General features: G+C 44.7%; 1 long non-coding RNA gene across 1 annotated transcript; it reads left to right on the forward strand.

Annotated features, from left to right (window-relative positions):
- The first annotated feature begins 1,586 nt into the window (after nt 1–1,586).
- Nucleotides 1,587–12,253, forward strand: LOC311428323. The gene is made up of 2 exons (XR_014687642.1): nt 1,587–1,844; nt 11,713–12,253. It is a non-coding gene; the product is annotated as an uncharacterized lncRNA (long non-coding RNA).
- The last annotated feature ends 9,830 nt before the right edge of the window (nt 12,254–22,083 follow it).

Here is a 22,083-nt window from a genome sequence, read left to right on the forward strand (position 1 = left end):
GCTGAGCTTCCTGCCCCTGCAGAGGCTGCCCTGGCCCTCAGCAGATGTGCTGGCCGGCATGCACTGGGAGGTCCTGGTGTGCATCAGAGAGCAGCAAGGAGGACGCTGGACAGGGCTGGGGCGAGGCGTGTGGCAGAGTCCCATGCAGGGGCTGGCTGGGGGTCCCCTCTGCTGCAGCATAGCAGGAGGAGGGCAGGCAGGGCTCATGGCCACGGTGAAGAGCCTGGGCCCGGATGCTCTATGATTGCCTTGCAGGTCCTGGCAAGCTGCAGTTGTTATAAATTGCCCCCTTAATTAATTTTTCAGAGACCATTGTATTAATCATAGAAAGGAATTTATTGAGTAAGCCAACAGCAAGCAAAACAGTGCTGGGCGGCACAAGTAGATAAACAACTCCGGCAGTACAAAGAAAGTATTTCCTCTTCCCTACAGTCCTGCATCTGGGCTGTGGAGAAACTTTCCGAAGAGTTCCAGCAACTTGAAGAGAATTTATCTTCCTCTCCACCTGTACAAACCAGTGTTTCAGCTGTCAGGGGTAAGCATCCTTCTGTGCAAGGAAGACAATATAGTGGGTGGGTACACACCCCATGCCACCCTGTGGTTTTACCTACCATGGGGTCTCATGACCCTGGAGAGGACATGAGAAAATGGGATGGAAAATCTACCGTGACCCTAGAGGCATGGGTACGTGAGTTGCAAGGAAAAACAATCAGAAAAAAAAAAGGGTTCTGTGAGAAACTTCTTGCTCCTATTTCAAGCAGGCAGTCCCCCAGACACAGTAATGAATATTATGACCATGATTAGAGGGGCTGTGCCTCCAGCCAGGGGGAGGAACGGGACAATTGGGTTTACTGGACTGTGTAGATTCGATAGCCTGGCACTTCAGACCCATAGAAGCATACGGCTTTAGGAGACACCACTGCACAGTGTACGGTAATGCCATCAAGCTCTAAAGGGTCAAAACCCATCTGTATTTCTGGAGTGACAGGGGGATCCCAGCAGTTAACTGTATTGGAGGCTAAAGTGAGTCTGACTGGGAATGAGTGGCAAAAGCACTGTATTGTGACTGGCCCGGATGCTCTGTGCATTCTTGGTGTAGACTATCTTAGAAGAGGATATCTCAAGGACTGATGAAGGAGGTATTGGGGAGGCATTGGGGAGGCAAGGACAATCCCCAGACATGGACTGTATATCTCGAAACAAGACACTGAAACTCATGATAAGGAAGCGGCAGACGGACAGAGAAACAAACGTAAGGACTATAAATCTCAAAACTGGACATTGGAATTCATTATAAAGATACAACAAACGGAAGAATTGGCAACAACCAGCTCTCGCAATTAAGAAACATGCCAATTCAGCAGATTCCTGACCAAAGGTGAAAAGTACACTGTGAGGAAGACTCGGGGTCTTCCTCCCAAAGACCCCTGCCCACGTCCCAAAGACCCCTGCCCACAATTCTTGGAAGGCTCTACGCAGGCGCAAGGTGCCAAAAGGCTAATTAGCATGAGAAGTGAGGGAAGGCGGGGATAGGTAATGCATATGTATAGGTGCTTGTAGAATATTGATAGATTGATTGTATAAATTCAAGACTGCTTTCCGCTTTAGGGATGCACGATAGGTGGAGAGATCCCCCGTGCATCCAGCGCTGCAATAAAGAATATACCACTTAAAGGAATTTCGGCTTCGATCTTTGAATCAATCTGGCACCCCAGATGGGACAACCTCTCTGCCGGACCGCAGGACCCGCTGGGGACAGGACTCCCTAGGGTACCCCCGGGATTTCCCGGAGGGACTCCTCGACTCACCGGATCACTGCGGAGGCAGACAAGGACCCCATCATTGTAAGTGAGTATATTCTTTATTCTGGTTTGGTTTTCTGGTAGACCGGTCATCTGGGACTGTCCAGTAAGTCGGAAAGTGACTTCTGCAGGACAGTATTTGGTATATACTTTGTGGTTAGTACCACAAGTATATCTGGGGACCTTGGGGTCCATCTGTATCTGGAACTGTCTGTAAGTCAGAAGGTGATCTTCTGCGAGGCAGTGTTTGGTATATACTTTGTGGTAAGCACCATAAGTATATTTGGGGACCTTAAGGAAAGAGCTCGCTTTAAGGTCCATCTGGAATTGTGTTGTCTATTTCGGTTTTCTGACTCATGGAGTATGGTATTTAACTTTGGTTATTGTTACTGTGATTTTGGCTATTTTTCTGGTGGTAATAGTAGGTTCGTGGCATTGTTATAAGAGAGATATTGTTACGGTGTTACACAGTTCGGTTTTCTGACTTATCACATGTGGAATTTGACTCTGACTATTGTTATTGTGATTTTAGCAATATTGCTGGTAATAGTAGCTTTGTGACATCGCTACTGAAAGATATTGCGTGCCTGTAATTTTGTGAGTGATACATTTTTGTGATACACTTTTGTAAGTAACACGTGTATTCTGAAAGTGTAAACTGGAAAATGGGGGGGCGAGTAAGCAGTGAAATTCCTAAGAAAAGTGTGCTGGGTTGTATTTTGAGTCATTGGAAGGATATTGGAGGATCTGCCGGTGGAAGTGTGAACAGGAAAACATTGATAAAATATCGTAATCAGTGGTGGCCGCTTTATAAGCTGAAATGTGGAGAAAAGTGGCCCCTAAATGGAACTTTAAACTATAATATTTTGCTACAGTTAATGTTGTTTTTTGAGAAGCAGAACAGGATGAAATGTTGTATACTGATGTTTCAGCATCTTGGTGGGAAAAGGTACGGAATTAAGTTGGCCCCTGACTGAGCCTTTGATGATGGCATTAGAGAAGTACAGGCTGGAGAAAGATAAAGGAAGTGTTAAAAGGGTTGTTGAAAGTGTTAAAGGTGTTTGAAGTTGAATGAGCAGGGAAAGAGGATGTAGGAATGTTAATAGTTCTGCCTCTGCCCGAGGCAGAGATCTTAAAATCCCGGGTGTTAGCCCTTTAGGGCAAAGGGACCACAATGGGTCTGAGAGAGTTGTCACAGAAACAGAAAAGCAGTTAACTCTTAAAACAACCTGAGTTCATGTGCGAGCTCAGATTGCCGATGGGACCGCTCAGGGAACTGCGGACAATTGCATTCCCCTGACCGACCCCCACTAAGACCCAAATCATCCTGAAAACTATGAACGGTTAAGTAAATACTAAAACCTGGATGAATTGGGAATTGAGAATATGCTTCCAACAAGGTCTAAAAGAAACCCCTATGGAATTTTTGGACCAACTCTGAAATGTAATGAAAATAAATAAATAAATAAATAAAACAAAACGGTTTGGACCTGGCTTCGGAGGACAAATTGACTAGCCTTTTCCTAGGGTAATCGACCCCTGATTTCAACAGGAATAACGGGGACCTGGGGAATCTACCCTAGCGGATCCTCCACTGGTTATAATGAAGCTAGGGGAGGAATGGAAGTGAAATTTCTTATTGATATGGGGCAACATATTCAGTTCTAAATCAAGCATTAATGCCTTCACAGAATTATTATGTTAGGGTAAAAGGTGTGTTGTGGTTTAACCCGGCCGGCAGCTAAACACCACGCAGCTGTTCGCTCACCCTCCCCCTCCCTCTCTGGGACGGGGGAGAGAAATGGAAAGTGAAGTCCGTGAGTTGAGATAAAGACAGTTTAATAAGACAAAATAATAATAATAATAATAATAATAATAATAATAATAATAATAATAATAATACAATGATGATAATAGTACCACTACTAATAATGTGTACAAACAAGTGATGCACAATGCAATTGCTCGCCACCCGCTGACCGATGCCCAGCCTAGCCCCGAGCAGTCCGGCCCCCTCCCCCTGGCTAGCCACCCCTATGTATTGTTTAGCCTGACATCAGATGGTATTAGCCTGACATCAGATGGTATGGAATACCCCTTTGGCTAGTTTGGGTCACCTGTCCTGGGTCTGTCCCCTCCCAGCTCTTACTGCACCCCCAGCCTGCCTGTTGGCAGGACAGAGCAAGAAGCTGAGATGTCCTTAGCTTGGTATAAGCACTGCTCTGCAACAATTAAAATATCAGGGTGTTATCAGCACTCTTCTCATCCTAAGCCAAAACATAGCATTCTACCAGCTACTAGGAAGAAAATTAACTCTGTTCTAACTGAAACCAGGACAAGGTGTAACCGAAAAGGCTTATTTTTGTGAACCTTTGAAGTACAAGTTAGGGAAACAATGGGGCATACACAGATTTTTATATATGCCTAACTCCTCATGGGCACTCTTAGGTAGAGATTTATTAGAGCAAGTAGGAGCAGAAATTGTCTTTGAAAAAGGGAAAATGGAATTAAGAATAGGAGAAGAACAACTAACAAATGTGTTAAGTTTGGCACTAATACAAACTGACCCTAAAAGTGAAATACCTTTAGAGATCACAGATCAAGTATGTCCAGGAGTTTGGGCTACTGAAACCCCTGAAAGAGGTAAAAATGTGACCTTAATAATTATTAAATTAAAGCCAGGAGAGAAACCCATTAAGGTTAAGTAATATCCTTTGAGGATAGAAGATAGGAAAGGAATTAAAGAGATAATTAATAAATTTTTACAGTATAGATTATTGATTGAATGCGAATCAGAATACAATGCACCCATATTGCCAATTAAAAAGGCAGATGAAAAAGCTATAGGCTAGTTCAGGATTTGAGGGCCATAAATAAAATCACTGAGGAAATATATCCAGTAGTGGCAAACCCTTATACTTTGCTGACTAAATTAAAGAATAGTCAAGTCTGGTTTACCGTACTGGATTTAAAAGATGCCTTCTTCTGCCTAGGCTTAGCCACAGAAAGCCAAAACCTATTTGCCTTTGAATGGGAAAATCCCGATTCAGGCAGAAAGACGCAGCTTACGTGGACATTACTACCTCAAGGATTCAAGAATAGCCCCACTATTTTTGGAAACCAATTAGCAAGGGAACTCAAAACATGGATGCCTCCGGACACTGAAGGTGCTTTGTTACAATGTGTAGATGATCTCTTAATAGCTACCGAGACTAAAGGGAGTTGTATTCAATGGACTATAAGTCGTCTCAATTTTCTGGGTTTAAATGGATATCAAGTCTCTTGACAGAAAGTCCAGCTGGCTCAACAAAGTGTGACCTATCTGGGATTTGAAATTTCGGAAGGACAACGAGAACTAGGAACTGAACATAAGGAAGTCATTTGCCAGACTCCAGAACTTCAAATGGTAAAGGAGCTACAAACCTTTTTAGGAATGACAGGTTGGTGTCGCCTTTGGATTTATAATTATGGACTATTGGTAAAGCCTCTATGTGAATTGATAAAGATTAACCAGTCAAAGTTAGTCTGGACTGGAGAAGCACAAAAAGTCTTTAAACAACTTAAACAAGAATTGATGATTTTGAAATATCAAGCAATATTGGTAGAACAGGACAACGTGGAAATTGTGATAACTAATATTGTGAATCTAGCCTCTTTTCTTAGTGATGCTCCGGCGGAACCTGTGATTCACGATTGTTTAGAAACTATAGAGACTGTGTATTCCAGCTGACCAGACCTTAAGGAGGAGCCCATGGAAGATGCGGAAGAAACTTGGTTCGCAGATGGAAGCAGTTTTGTTATGCAAAGACAACGTAAAGCTGGATATGCTATAACAACTACTCAGCAGGTAATCGAGTCTAAGCCTTTACCCCCTGGAACATCAGCTCAAAAGGCGGAGATAGTTGCTCTCACGGGAGCATTGGAACTGGCAGCGGGAAAAAGGGTAAATATTTGGACAGATTCTAAATATACATTCGGTGTGGTACATGCTCATGGAGCAATTTGGAAAGAACATGGATTGCTGACCGCTCAGTGAAAACACAAAGTATGCTGAAGAAATTTTAAAATTGTTAGAGGCTGTAAAACAACCAGAAAAGGTAGCTATCATGCATTGTCAGGGACACCAAAAGGGGAACACCAATTTTGAAATTGGAAATCGATTGGCAGAGGCTAAGCAGGCAGCTGAAATAACTGAGGTGAAGGCATTGTCTTTGATACCAGACGGTAAAATCCAAACTATATCCAAATTATACAAAAGAAGACTTAAAATTAATTGAAGATTTGAAAGGTAAAATGAAAACATGGCCCATAGTTCTTACAGAACACAATAAAACGCATTGGGGAGCTGGCACACTGCATAAGAGCCTGAGTCAGACATTAGTGGGACGATATGATAAAACAAGTAACTCAACAATGTAGCATTTGCTTACACAATAACCCCAATACCAAGGATAGAATAAAATTTGGAATAATCGGTAAAGGAAATTATTCGGGGCAACAGTGGCAAATTGATTTTTCAGAACTCCCTAGAAAAGGGGGGTATCATTATTACTGGTTCTGACTGACACGTTTTCAGGAAGGCCTGAAGCCTTTCCCTGTCGAACAAACAAAGCAAGAGAAGTGGTTAAAGTCTTGTTAAATGAAATAATACCATGCTTTGGGATTCTAGGAGCAATGTCTTCTGACAGAGTTTCACATTTTTGTGCACAAGTGGTAGAACAGATAAGTAAGATTCTAAAGATAGATTGGCAACTGCATACTCCTTATAGACCACAGGCAAGTGGACAGGTAGAAAAAATGAACCATTTAATTAAACAATAAATAGCTAAAATTGGATAAGAAGCTAATTTGTCATGGCCTCAATCCCTCCCTTTAGCATTACTCAGAATTAGAGTTAAACCTAGAATAAAACGGAATTTGAGTCCCTTCAAAATCTTATATGGAAGGCCATAGCAATTTCTATTTAGTGGAGAGGACCTAACGCAGTTAGGATCAGAATATTTATATGCTTATATAACTGAACTTCAGAAACAATTAAATAAGGTACATAAATTTGTTTTAGGGACCAGGGCTAGAGGGTTGGATCAACCAATCCACCCCTTTAAGCTCGGGAATTATATATATATGAAGACTTTTTCAGGACAACCCCTACAGGAAAAATGGAAGGAAAGTGGATGGGACCATACCAAGTATTACTGACAACACACACCGCCATTAAGATTAAGAAGCAAGCAGCTTGGATCCACAATTCAAGGGTGAAGAAGGTCCCGGCGAGGATATAGACCACCACTCCAATTGGACCAACAAAATTACGGTTTTCCAGATCCTAATGATTGCAGGGGTGCGGTTCTCGGATTCGGGGTGGGCAACTTGGTATGAGAACTTACACCTGACCTTAATACAAACAATTTCTCAAGTAACTAATAAGACGAACTGTTGGGTATGCACCCATCTGCCACAGCATGGGAATAAGGGTGTATTGTTAATCGGGATTCCCTTGCCTGCAAACTTATCTTGGACTAATTTGTGGGAAAACACATCTTGGGGTCAAAAATATGAAGAAGTTTTGGAACTAGAAGTGAGTAGCTTTGTGCTGTTGGAATCTTACTATGTATGTGTACAAAGGTGTAACCCACCTAGGGGTATGGGAAAACAGCATTGTATAAATACGGATACTACTTATGTGGGAAATCAGACATCTTGTAATTGAACAATTGATATTAGTTGGTATAAGTTTAATATTGTCTTTTGTATTACTTGTTTGGAATTGGAAATTGTTACAACGAATGTCCATGTTAGCCTCCTTGACAAATGTGCATGGTAAGGTATTGAGGGGTACATATCATAATGATTGGGAAAGAAAATTTCCGTATTAAGTAAAAGAATTTACTAGATTTTCCAGAAAAGGGGGAGTCTGTACAGTAATAAATACAAGTTGTTGTGTGTATGTAGATCAGAGTGGAAGGATCTCTACCGACCTGGAAGAAATATGGAAGCAGACAAGGGTCCTACATGAGATCAGTAAAGATGATCTTTCGTGGAGTTTTAGTGAAATAGGGAATAAGTTAACCTCCTGGTTGCCCAATTTCCAATGGTTGAGACAAGTGTTCATTGCTCTAATCACATTAGTAGTGTTAGGAATATTTGTGTGCATGTTGTTTAGATGCCTGCTTTGTTGTGTTACTGTAAATAATGAAAGTATCTGATGCAAAAGAATTTGCATGGGAAAAGAAAAGGGGGGATTGATTAAGGAGGTATTGGGGAGGCATTGGGGAGGCAAGGACAATCCCCAGACATGGACTGTATATCTCAAAACAAGACACTGAAACTCATGATAAGGAAGCGGCAGACGGACAGAGAAACAAACGTAAGGACTATAAATCTCAAAACTGGACAATGGAATTCATTATAAAGATACAACAAACGGAAGAATTGGCAACAACCAGCTCTCGCAATTAAGAAACATGCCAATTCAGCAGATTCCTGACCAAAGGTGAAAAGTACACTGTGAGGAAGACTCGGGGTCTTCCTCCCAGAGACCCCTGCCCACGTCCCAAAGACCCCTGCCCACAATTCTTGGAAGGCTCTACGCAGGCGCAAGGTGCCAAAAGGCTAATTAGCATGAGAAGCGAGGGAAGGCGGGGATAGGTAATGCATATGTATAGGTGCTTGTAGAATATTGATAGATTGATTGTATAAATTCAAGACTGCTTTTTGCTTTGGGTATGCACGATAGGTGGAGAGATCCCCCGTGCATCCAGCGCTGCAATAAAGAATATACCACTTAAAGGAATTACGGCTTCGATCTTTGAATCAGGACGGGATTTATTAGAGCAATTAGAAGCTGAAATTGTTTTTGAAAAGGGAAGGGTAGAGTTAAGAGTAAAAGAAGACCGACTTATAAGTGCACTAAGTTTGGTATTGATCCAAACTGATTCTTTTAATGAAACCCTTCCGGAAATCCAGGATCAGGTTTATCCAGGGGTGTGGGAATCTGATGTCCCTGGGAAAGCAAAGAATGCTGCACCAATAGTGGTAAAATTAAAACCAGGAGAGAAGCCAGTAAAGGTTAAGCAGTACCCCCTTAGAATAGAAGATAGAAGAGGAATAAAAGATACAATAGATAAGTTTTTGAAATATGGGTTACTGGTCGAGTGTGAATCAGAATATAATACTCCCATCTTACCAATTAAGAAACCGGATGGGAAGAGTTATAGGTTAGTACAGGACTTGAGAGCAATAAACAGGATCACTGAAGACATATACCCTGTGGTAGCAAACCCTTATACGCTATTGACCAAGTTAAGGGACGAGTTGGTCTGGTTTACCGTACTGGATTTAAAGGATGCCTTCTTTTGTTTAACCTTGGCCCCAGAAAGCCGAAACCTCTTTGCCTTTGAATGGGAAAATCCTGACTCAGGACGAAAAGTCCAGTTGACATGGACAGTGCTTCCTCAGGGGTTTAAAAATAGCCCTACGATTTTTGGTAATCAACTTGCAAAGGAACTTGAATCCTGGGAAGCCCCCAGTTCTGCAGGGGTCCTGCTGCAATATGTTGATGATCTCTTGATTGCTACCGAAGACAGGGGAAGCTGCATACAGTGGACGGTGAGCCTCCTTAATTTCCTAGGAATGAATGGATACCGGGTTTCACAACAGAAGGCACAATTGGTTCAAACCCACGTGACGTACCTAGGATTTGAGATCTCAGGAGGACAACGTGAACTGGGGACGGAACGCAAGGAAGCAATCTGTCGTACCCCAGAACCACAGACTGTTAAAGAATTACGAACTTTCCTAGGAATGACAGGTTGGTGCAGATTATGGATCAACAATTATGGATTAATTGTAAGACCTTTGTATGATTTAATTAAAGATAACTGCATAAGACTAATATGGACAGGAGAAGCCCGAGCAGCCTTTAAGAAGCTTAAGATGGAGTTGATGCGAGCCCCAGCTCTTGGTTTACCAGATTTGTCTAAACCCTTTTGGTTATACTCCTATGAAAGACAGGGTATGGCCTTAGGGGTACTAGCACAAAAGTTGGGACCTTACAAAAGGGCAGTGGCTTATTTCTCTAAACAATTGGATGAAGTAAGTAAAGGATGGCCAGGCTGCCTGCGAGCAGTGGCAGCCGTAATTATGAATATACAAGAAGCCCGGAAATTTACAATGGGGCAGAAGATAACAGTGTTTGTCTCACACACTGTGTCAGCAGTTGTAGAACAAAAGGGGGCTCATTGGTTATCTCCTCAGAGATTTTTGAAATATCAAGCAATATTGGTAGAACAGGACGATGTGGAAATTGTGATAACTAATATTGTGAATCCAGCCTCTTTTCTTAGTGATGCTCCGGCGGAACCTGTGATTCACGATTGTTTAGAAACTATGGAGACTGTGTATTCCAGCCGACCAGACCTTAAGGAGGAGCCCATGGAAGATGCGGAAGAAACTTGGTTCACGGATGGGAGCAGTTTTGTTACACAAGGACAACGTAAAGCTGGATATGCTATAACAACTACTCAACAGGTAATTGAGTCTAAGCCTTTACCCCCTGGAACATCAGCTCAAAAGGCGGAGATAGTTGCTCTCACGAGAGCATTGGAACTGGCAGCTGGAAAAAGGGTAAATATTTGGACAGATTCTAAATATGCATTCGGCGTGGTACATGCTCATGGAGCCATTTGGAAAGAATGTGGATTACTGACTGCTCAGGGAAAACAGATAAAACATGCTGAAGAAATTTTAAAATTGTTAGAGGCTGTAAAACAACCAGAAAAAGTGGCTATTATGCATTGCCGAGGGCATCAAAGAGGATCCACCGACTCTGAGACTGGGAACAGATTGGCTGATAAAGAGGCAAGAAGGGTGGCGGAAAGAGGCCAAGTGGAAGTGCTTGCTTTAATACCAGACGGTAAAATTCAGGCATTAGAGAAAGGACAGGTTCCTAAATATTCAAAAGAAGATTTAAAGTTGATCGAGGATCTAAAAGGGAAGCTGAATGTTGATGGGTGGGCTCATTTGAAGGACAACAGGGTTGTTATGCCCTCTAATTTGGTGTGGCCTATGGTTTTGGGGGAACACAATAAAACCCATTGGGGAGCCGATGCCCTGTATAAACTATTAAATCGAGTCTTGGTAGCAAGAAATCTGTATACCACAATAAGGCAGGTAACCCAACAATGTGACACCTGTATGCGTCATAATCCCAATACAGGAAATAGGGTGACATTTGGTGTCATTGATAGAGGGAACTATCCTGGGCAGCATTGGCAAATTGATTTCTCGGAACTACCAAGAAAAGGGGGGTATCGGTACCTATTAGTTTTAACAGATACCTTCTCGGGATGGCCCGAGGTCTTCCCTTGCAGAACTAATAAGGCTAAGGAGGTAATTAAGGCATTATTGAATGAAATAATACCCCGATTCGGGATCCCAGCAACCATTTCCTCAGATAGAGGCTCGCATTTTGGTGCAGAGATTGTTCAGCGAATAAGCCAGGCTTTAGGGATAGATTGGCATCTTCACACTCCTTATAGACCACAGGCAAGTGGACAGGTAGAAAAAATGAACCATTTAATTAAACAACAAATAGCTAAAATCTGACTAGAGGCTAATTTGTCATGGCCTCAATCCCTCCCTTTAGCATTACTCAGAATTAGAGTTAAACCTAGAGTAAAAGAGAATTTGAGCCCCTTTGAAATTTTATATGGAAGGCCATATCAATTTCTATTTAGTGGGGAGGATCTAACACAGCTGGGATCAGAATATTTATATACTTATATAACTGAACTTCAAAAACAATTAAATAAAGTACATAAATTTGTGTTAGGGACCAGAGCTAGAGGGTTGGATCAACCAATCCACCCCTTTAAGCCTGGGGACTATGTATATATAAAGACTTTTTCAGGACAACCCCTAGAGGAAAAATGGAATGGACCGTATCAAGTGTTGCTGACAACTCACACTGCTATCAAGATTAGAGAACAAGCTGCTTGGATCCACTATTCCCGAGTGAAGAAGGCTCCAGGAGCTCCTTGGAAAGTAACACCAGGTGACGATGAACTGAAACTAAAGCTTAGTCGATCAAAATGAGGACATTAAGGTTGAGAGTATTTGGTAATATGGTTGGCAGAAGATTTGTTCAGAGAATTGTTTTGTTTTTATGGCTTATATTTGTAATTGTGATTCAAGAAGGTGCCTCTGTGATAATAGAGAATGGTGGGTGGCCTTGGACTGAAGCCGTAACAACAGAGGATAAGAATCTTAATGGAAGGTTATCAGTCATGGTCATCTGGCGAACAAATGTTAACTATTTATATAAACCATCAGAATGGCAAAAATTAGGGGAAGGGTGGACACACCAAAGAACCATAGGAGATGAAATTAAAATAGGGTGTCAAATGTTTAATGGAACGACTGACGAGAAAGCAACGGGGATTCTGGTTAAACCGATTTCCAAAAATGGACAACAAGAGGGTTGTATTTGCCCAGGTAAATTGGATTGCTGGTATAATTTTACATTAACAGAGAATGTAGAAATCAGCTGTTTTTGGAATAATAATAATGGCCAACAGTCCAAAGTCAATAATGGTGAGGGCCTCATGTTAAATTTTACAATATATGCGGCACTTCCTACAACAGTGAGACCCTCTACAACCCACACCCCACCTCTAATCAAACTGGAACCCAAAATTTATGAAACTGGCCCATATGTAGTAAGGAACACGGGCCAACAGCAATTGTTATTTAATCCAGAATGGTCACTCAAGCGTGTTGAGTTGCTAATACAAATCAACATCTCGGCAGTTCAACCAGCCTGTTCTCCTTTCTTAAGAACATCATTTGAAGACTGGACAATATGGTCACAGAAGCAAGTGCACTTCAGGGGCAGGACACGAAGAGACTTAACTGGAATGCTAGGAACAGGGTTAGGAATTTTAAATGGAATTGATTCAGAAATATTAATGAATAAGCTAGCCACAGCAACAAGTGATTTGACAAAATTAAAACAACCCTTACAATCATCCTTATTGGCATTGGGAACTAGCCAATGGCAAGTTTCAAAGGTGTTACCGAAATGGGAAAATGCAGAAGACCAAGACCACAAACTAATAATAGATGCACTTAGTATGATTCAAGATAATGTATCCTTAGCTCTTAGTTGTATGCAAGCACAGTTATGGTTGCAGGCAACGGCTGCCCTGATTATTAGGGAAGGAAGTGAAGGCATTTTTCCAGCTGAAATCCGAAAGGCAGTTTGGGACAATGCCAATGATTTTGAGAAGAAGTTCCAGTCTTGGTGGACCCTGGTGAATTTTACTTATGATCCCGTTGTTAACATGGCTACTGCCTTCGTGCTTACTATACGTAATGCTACAGTTTATGTTATACACCCAATCCTTGCACTAGGATTAAACCATGAGAAGACAGTGCTTTATCCTTCAGAGCATAGAACATGGGCACGAATGGAGAATGGGAAATGGCAGTCCGTAAATCTAGAATCATGTGTTACCCGGGAACAACAAGGATTTATTTGTGAAAGTAATACAATTGATGCTCAGGACGTATGTTTTGACACGGAGCAAGGTATCTGCCACTTTGAAATTCATCCAAATACTAGTCAAAAGACTGTGCTTGTATATGTTGGTAAAGGGTGCGTGTGTTTAAGAACTGCTTGTGATTTTGTAGAAATAGACAAGGAGAATATAACTCTCCATAGCAAAAATCATTCTAATTTTTGTATTTGTAACTTTGTTAGAATCGTCGGGTGTGATTTTCAATATTTGGCACCAGTGGTATCCCACCAGCTGATCAAGTCTAACAACACAATGTATCATAAGTTATTACCTACACCTATTGGGATGAACCTCACACTAGTGAAGCAACTAGTTAAACACCAAGACCTGATTAGAATTTTAAAAGGTATTCAGGAAAATGGAGAGAAGACTCTAATTACTGTCCATCATGATACAAAGGAAATAAGCAGAGTTTTGCAAAGAGTGAAACGAGACACAAGTCACAACTGGTGGGATACACTTTTTGGATGGTCACCAACTGCAACTGGGATTTTGAACACACTGAGTCACCCAATTATTGTTTTATTGATATTAGTTGGTATAAGTTTAATATTGTCTTTTGTATTACTTGTTTGGAATTGGAAATTGTTACAACGAATGTCCATGTTAGCCTCCTTGACAAATGTGCATGGTAAGGTATTGAGGGGTACATATCATAATGATTGGGAAAGAAAATTTCCGTATTAAGTAAAAGAATTTACTAGATTTTCCAGAAAAGGGGGAGTCTGTACAGTAATAAATACAAGTTGTTGTGTGTATGTAGATCAGAGTGGAAGGATCTCTACCGACCTGGAAGAAATATGGAAGCAGACAAGGGTCCTACATGAGATCAGTAAAGATGATCTTTCGTGGAGTTTTAGTGAAATAGGGAATAAGTTAACCTCCTGGTTGCCCAATTTCCAATGGTTGAGACAAGTGTTCATTGCTCTAATCACATTAGTAGTGTTAGGAATATTTGTGTGCATGTTGTTTAGATGCCTGCTTTGTTGTGTTACTGTAAATAATGAAAGTATCTGATGCAAAAGAATTTGCATGGGAAAAGAAAAGGGGGGATTGATTAAGGAGGTATTGGGGAGGCATTGGGGAGGCAAGGACAATCCCCAGACATGGACTGTATATCTCAAAACAAGACACTGAAACTCATGATAAGGAAGCGGCAGACGGACAGAGAAACAAACGTAAGGACTATAAATCTCAAAACTGGACAATGGAATTCATTATAAAGATACAACAAACGGAAGAATTGGCAACAACCAGCTCTCGCAATTAAGAAACATGCCAATTCAGCAGATTCCTGACCAAAGGTGAAAAGTACACTGTGAGGAAGACTCGGGGTCTTCCTCCCAGAGACCCCTGCCCACGTCCCAAAGACCCCTGCCCACAATTCTTGGAAGGCTCTACGCAGGCGCAAGGTGCCAAAAGGCTAATTAGCATGAGAAGCGAGGGAAGGCGGGGATAGGTAATGCATATGTATAGGTGCTTGTAGAATATTGATAGATTGATTGTATAAATTCAAGACTGCTTTTTGCTTTGGGTATGCACGATAGGTGGAGAGATCCCCCGTGCATCCAGCGCTGCAATAAAGAATATACCACTTAAAGGAATTACGGCTTCGATCTTTGAATCAGGACGGGATTTATTAGAGCAATTAGAAGCTGAAATTGTTTTTGAAAAGGGAAGGGTAGAGTTAAGAGTAAAAGAAGACCGACTTATAAGTGCACTAAGTTTGGTATTGATCCAAACTGATTCTTTTAATGAAACCCTTCCGGAAATCCAGGATCAGGTTTATCCAGGGGTGTGGGAATCTGATGTCCCTGGGAAAGCAAAGAATGCTGCACCAATAGTGGTAAAATTAAAACCAGGAGAGAAGCCAGTAAAGGTTAAGCAGTACCCCCTTAGAATAGAAGATAGAAGAGGAATAAAAGATACAATAGATAAGTTTTTGAAATATGGGTTACTGGTCGAGTGTGAATCAGAATATAATACTCCCATCTTACCAATTAAGAAACCGGATGGGAAGAGTTATAGGTTAGTACAGGACTTGAGAGCAATAAACAGGATCACTGAAGACATATACCCTGTGGTAGCAAACCCTTATACGCTATTGACCAAGTTAAGGGACGAGTTGGTCTGGTTTACCGTACTGGATTTAAAGGATGCCTTCTTTTGTTTAACCTTGGCCCCAGAAAGCCGAAACCTCTTTGCCTTTGAATGGGAAAATCCTGACTCAGGACGAAAAGTCCAGTTGACATGGACAGTGCTTCCTCAGGGGTTTAAAAATAGCCCTACGATTTTTGGTAATCAACTTGCAAAGGAACTTGAATCCTGGGAAGCCCCCAGTTCTGCAGGGGTCCTGCTGCAATATGTTGATGATCTCTTGATTGCTACCGAAGACAGGGGAAGCTGCATACAGTGGACGGTGAGCCTCCTTAATTTCCTAGGAATGAATGGATACCGGGTTTCACAACAGAAGGCACAATTGGTTCAAACCCACGTGACGTACCTAGGATTTGAGATCTCAGGAGGACAACGTGAACTGGGGACGGAACGCAAGGAAGCAATCTGTCGTACCCCAGAACCACAGACTGTTAAAGAATTACGAACTTTCCTAGGAATGACAGGTTGGTGCAGATTATGGATCAACAATTATGGATTAATTGTAAGACCTTTGTATGATTTAATTAAAGATAACTGCATAAGACTAATATTACGGCTTCGATCTTTGAATCACTATAGAGAGCAATAAGGTCGCCCCTGAGCCTCCTCTTCTCCAGGCTGAACAAGCCCAGCTCCCTCAGCCGCTCCTCGTAGGACTTGTTCTCCAGGCCCCTCACCAGCTTCGTCACCCTTCTCTGGACTTGCTCGAGCACCTTGATGTCCTTCTTGTAGCGAGGGGCCCAAAACTGAACACAGTACTCAAGGTGCGGCCTCACCAGAGCCGAGTACAGGGGGACGATCACTTCCCTAGCCCTGCTGGCCACACTGCTTCTTATACAAGCCAGGATGCCGTTGGCCTTCTTGGCCACCTGAGCACACTGCTGGCTCATATTCAGCCGACTATCAACCAATACTCCCAGGTCCTTCTCTGCCTGGCAGCTTTCCAACCATTCCTCTCCCAGCCTGTAGCTCTGCTTGGGGTTATTGCGCCCCAGGTGCAGGACCCGGCACTTGGCCTTGTTGATCTTCATGCAGTTGACCTCAGCCCATCGGTGCAGCCTATCCAGATCCTCCTGAAGAGCTTTCCTACCCTCGAGCAGATCGACACACGCACGTAACTTGGTGTCATCTGCGAACTTACTGAGGGTGCAATCAATGCCCTCGTCCAGATCATCGATGAGGATATTAAAGAGGACCGGCCCCAGCACCGAGCCCTGGGGAACGCCACTAGTGACCGGCCTCCAACTGGACTTGGCTCCATTCACCACGACTCTTTGGGCCCGGCTATCCAGCCAGTTTCTAACCCAACGAAGGGTGCGCCAGTCCAAGCCAAGAGCAGCCAGTTTCTTGAGGAGAATGCTGTGGGAGACGGTGTCAAAAGCCTTGCTGAAGTCAAGGTAGACCATGTCCACAGCCTTTCCCTCATCCACCCAGCGCATCACTTTGTCATAGAAGGAGATCAGGTTCGTCAGGCAGGACCTGCATTTCATAAACCCATTCTGACTGGGCCTAATCGCCTGCTTGCACTGCAAGTGCCGCGTGATGACTCTCAAGATAATCTGCTCCATGAGCTTCCCTGGCACTGAGGTCAAACTGACAGGCCTGTAGTTCCCCGGGTCTGCCCTCCGGCCCTTCTTGTAGATGGGCGTCACGTTTGCTCGCCGCCAGTCAACTGGGACCTCCCCTGATAGCCAGGACTGCTGATATAGAGATAGACAGGAGATAGATCTGTCTCCTGGCAGGGACCCAGTCAGTTTCTGGGTCTGAAGGGACCTCACAGTGGCACCAAAAGGATGCGAGATGCTGTAGGAAGACCCTGCACAGCCTCTGAAGGGCCCAGACTTAGTCCATGCCTACCAGCTTGTGCTCCAGAAGGTCTCCCCCAGGTCCTGTGTCACTTGTCCCCCCCAGGTGCTACAGCTACATCAGGGCATCCTGGTGGCACTGGCCATTTTTGTGCAGGCATCCGAATCCAGACATGAAAGCCGATTTTGTAGCTCTAGCCCCAGCTGGGCGTCATCCACAGATGAGATGAAAATGTTCAAAATGATGTTCAAAAACCATCATCACATGTTGTCACATTATCGAGGACTTATCAGAACCAAACGTTTGCCTGTTTCAGAGCCCTGCCAAGGACATTCACGGAGTCCGTTCCACAGCCCCTTGACTGCCTCTCCCAGGCTTCCTCTTTCTTCTTTCTCTCTCCTGCTCTTCTTTCTTCCTAGCTCTAACTCCAACTCCAACTGTAACTCTCACTCCAACTCTAACACTAACTCCAATTATAACTCTAACCCTAACCCTAAAGCTAACTCTAACCAACGCTAACTCCAACTCCAACTCTAACAGTAAAAGAAAAATAAAGAATAATCTCGGTGTGCTGATGGACTTGGCAATAGAAGGAGAAGACACTGATGAGGTTTTCCATGGTTTCTTTGCCTCCGTCCTCTCTTGGGCCTCTGTGCCTGCAGGCAGAGCTCTGGAGGAAAACAGCTGGCAGTGCATGGGGATCAGTTAGGGGTTTCCTGAGCAATTTCAGCCTGGAACTGTCCATGGGAGGAACATCACCCATGAGCACTGGAGAACAAACCAAATAACTCAATATGGAGGGATCAGGGGTAGTTCCTGAAATCTGGCAGAAAGCCCGCAGGGACACCCACCATGTGTGCATGATCTCTCCATGGCCTCTTCCATGGGGGGCCTGCAAACACCCTCAGAAACTGGGAGGTTGGCTCCTGACTGCTACTTCTTCAGAGGCTTGCTCAAGCTTTCAGTAGCTGCAGGTCAGGAACTTGGCACCTCAGGGCTCATTGTCATGCAAACGTCCAAACAAAGTGAGTCTTGGTGCATCATCTTCCTTAAGTCTTCATCTCCTAGAGGGAGAGCTAAAGATGTCTGAGGAGAAGAGTCAAAGTGGAAAGATTTCTGTATTCATAACGGTAAGTAATGAATACATTTCCATATCACACATTGAGTTTTGGCTGCTCTTTGGGATCCTGGCAGCAGTCGCAACCTCTGGGTGGGCAACAGAATCAATGCCTGAATAAGAATTTTCAGCAAACCTGAGCCATAAATAAAAAAATAAATTGTCCTTGATGGAATAAGTACGTAAGAGGTCTTCATTTTCAAAAATGTGAGGGTTGTCTGTACATTTCCATGATGGGTTTCATAGGCCGAGGGCACGGACCAGCAATACTCTTTGGCACTTCCCTTGTATGGAAACATAAAGTCATCTAACCGTTACCAAAAATGAGTTTCCTCCCCACTCTTTGAATGGAGACACTGTGTTCCCAGGACTTTTTGTTTAAGGGCATGCTGCACATCTGCATTTCCTATCTCAACGGAGCTGGGAGCAGTAGAGGTGAAAAAGGTTGGCTGTGTTCTGCCACTCGTGAGTGGAGAAGGATTTTGTGCACGGGACCGCTGCTGCCCCTGCTAGCCACACGGAGCTCTGTGTGGGAGCACTGACATCTCACCTTCTGCATCTCATACGGCCTGTATTTGTCCAGTTAACTGAGTAACTACCCTGAGCTGGGTCAGGCAGCGTGGGGATGTTTATGGGAGCACCGTCATTGCAGTCAGAGGTTATCTAGCAAATGCAGCTGGTGGGGAACCAGGGGAAAAGTGTATCTCCATGTTGGGAGTGACTCCATATGGTCAGCTGAAAACTGGCCTGTGCTTCACAAAAGGACAACAAAATGGACAGGATCACTTGTCCTACAAGTGGATGGACGTCACCTACCCTTTGTAGGTTGGCCAAAAGAAATATGCTTGATACGTAAAACTGACGGACTAAGATGCTGCCCTGCCCTCCAGAGGATTTTTGCATATCAGGGAGCTGAGCCAAGGACCTCACACAAGCTGAGGCCCCTTCTAGCATCAGGACTGCAAACCTAGGATGAGATGCCTCAACTGATGGAGCTGAATGCCTTCCCTCCCCACAAGTCGAGGTAGTCTCTGCTGTCACTTTCTGGGTGCCCTGTGCAGGAAGGTGAAGGAAAGATGATTCACATGAAACTGTTTGAGTGATGGAAGCCCTAACGCTGTTGGAAAGCAGTCTCTTTCCCCAGCTGAGGGAGGGAACGTGTGATTCCTTCATTCTGTTTCCAAGGAGGCTCCCCAGGAGCCCTGTGGACATCTCAAGGGAGCCCAGAGGAGACAAGGAAAGGAGGCCGTGTCTGCAGACAGACAGCTCTGCCCAGGAGCAGCTCCTCTGCAAGGCACAGCAGGGCTGGGTGCACTGCCTGCATGTGGAGAGGAGATGTGAGACAGAAACCATTACAAGCTTTCTGCATGTGGAATCCAACTCAGAGCTCATTGCAGGAGAAACCTGCACGGCAGCTGGCACAGCCGAGCTCTTGCTGCACTGCAAGGAGGATTTTCCTGCACACCCCAAGAGGAGAAAGGCATGAAAAGAGCGGTCAGAACCAGTGGGGCATGGAGGGCGGCTGACAGCTGGCTGGAGGAGAAATCCACACACCCCTTGACATGACAAGTCTCGGTCTGCAGGATCAAGTGGGTGAGTATCCTGGTGGAACAGTTTAAAGCTAGCATATACTCCAGTCATAGGACATCTGTCAGGGGGTGCTCACGGTTCCTCTGCTGTGGACGAAAAGGATGTGAACAGACAGAGATGCCCCTGGGCAGGGCCTCTGCTTGCAGGAGGCGTCTGCAGGGCAGAGATGAGCACAAAGTGTTTGCAGTGAGCTCTGTGAACCTGTGCAGGGAGTAGACACGGGGACGGAGCAACAGCTCGCGGCAGTGCCAGCTCCGGGGAGCAGAGGCAGGGCACATTCCCTCCCTGGAGCAAGCCCCACTCTCCCCCACTGCCCAGAAGACCCCAGCTCAGGAGCCAGCAACTCTGAGGCTGGAGCTCCATGAGACGAGAGGTGCCTGTCTCCTGCGGCGTGGCACACAGCCACGAGGCTAAAAGCCTCCGTCCCTCAGTGTCACTGCAAGGTGCTGAGCACAGCTGGGCGAGGAAAAGGCTTTGCTGCACGCCCTTCTCCTCCTGGCTGAATTAGTGGCAGCGCTGCAGTATCCGTCCTTGGTTTGCAACCCCTGGTGTGTGCTTTTGCTCCCTGGGCTGGGGTGCTGGGTGTGGATCAGCTTCGGTTCTGACACTGACTTGCCCTGGAGGTGTCCTGGTGAGAATTCGCGTCTACTTCTCAAAGAGAAAATCACTGTGTCTGCAGGGCTGACGAGTGGCAAGGCTTGTTCTCCTTTCATCTCCATGGGTGGGATTTCGCAAAAAATGGCAAGGGTTTTCATCAGAGAAGTCTCTCCTTAACTTCTTGTTATCGTTTCCTCCTCGCACAGCTCGCCCACTCCCAGAGAAATGCCCAACAGCAGCTCCATCACTGAGTTCCTCCTGCTGGTATTCGCAGACACGCGGGAGCTGCAGCTGCTGCACTTCGCGCTCTTCCTGGGCATCTACCTGGCTGCCCTCCTGGGCAACGGCCTCATCCTCAGTGCTGTAGCCTGCGACCACCGCCTCCACACCCCCATGTACTTCTTCCTCCTCAACCTCGCCCTCCTCGACCTGGGATCCATCTCCACCATTCTTCCCAAAGCCATGGCCAACTCCCTCTGGGACACCAGGGCCATCTCCTATGCAGGATGTGCTGCCCAGGTCTTTTCCTTTATTTTCTTCATTGCAGCAGAGTTTTATGTTCTCACCATCATGGCCTACGACCGCTACGTTGCCATCTGCAAGCCCCTGCACTACGGGAGCCTCCTGGGCAGCAGAGCTTGTGCCCAGATGACAGCAGCTGCCTGGGGCAGTGGCTTTCTCAATGCTGTCCTGCACACGGCCGGTACATTTTCCCTGCCCCTCTGCCAAGGCAATGTCCTGGACCAGTTCTTCTGTGAAATCCCCCACATCCTCAAGCTCTCCTGCTCAGATGCCTACCTAAGGGAAGCTGGGCTCATCACATTTAGTTTCTGTGTAGGTACGGGCTGTTTTGTTTTCGTCATGCTGTCCTACGTGCAGATCCTCAGGACTGTGCTGAGGATGCCTTCTGAGCAGGGCTGGCACAAAGCCTTCTCCACGTGCCTCCCTCACCTGGCCGTGGTCTCCCTGTTTGTCAGTACAGGCATGTTTGCCTACCTGAAGGCCCCCTCCATATCGTCCCCAGCTCTCAACCTGGTGGTGTCATTCCTGTACTCGGTGGTGCCCCCAGCTGTGAACCCCCTCATCTATTCCATGAGGAACAAGGAGCTCAAGGAGGCACTGAGGAAGCTATTGCAGTGTGCAAGGCCTCAGCATCGCTAAGGTACCCGTATTGCTCCTGTTGATGGTTGGAGCAGATGATCCTGGAGGTCTTTTCCAACATTAAGGATTCTATCTCACACCCAGCACAGACCGGGACAAGACAGGAACATCTTAGTTCACATATATTTCAAAGTTGTGTTTCTTTCTTGGCAATATCAGCCCTATTTATTTTTTTTTCTTTTCCTTTTATCCCACTTCTACCTGTTTTTCTAACTCAAAGACTTTGGATGCTTGTACAGTTAAGCTTTCTCTATAACAGACTAAATAAAGGATC

This window comes from Aythya ferina (genome assembly GCF_964211825.1).
Source record: "Aythya ferina genome assembly, contig: HAP1_SCAFFOLD_42, whole genome shotgun sequence".
In the NCBI taxonomy this organism is placed as follows: Eukaryota; Metazoa; Chordata; class Aves; order Anseriformes; family Anatidae; genus Aythya; species Aythya ferina.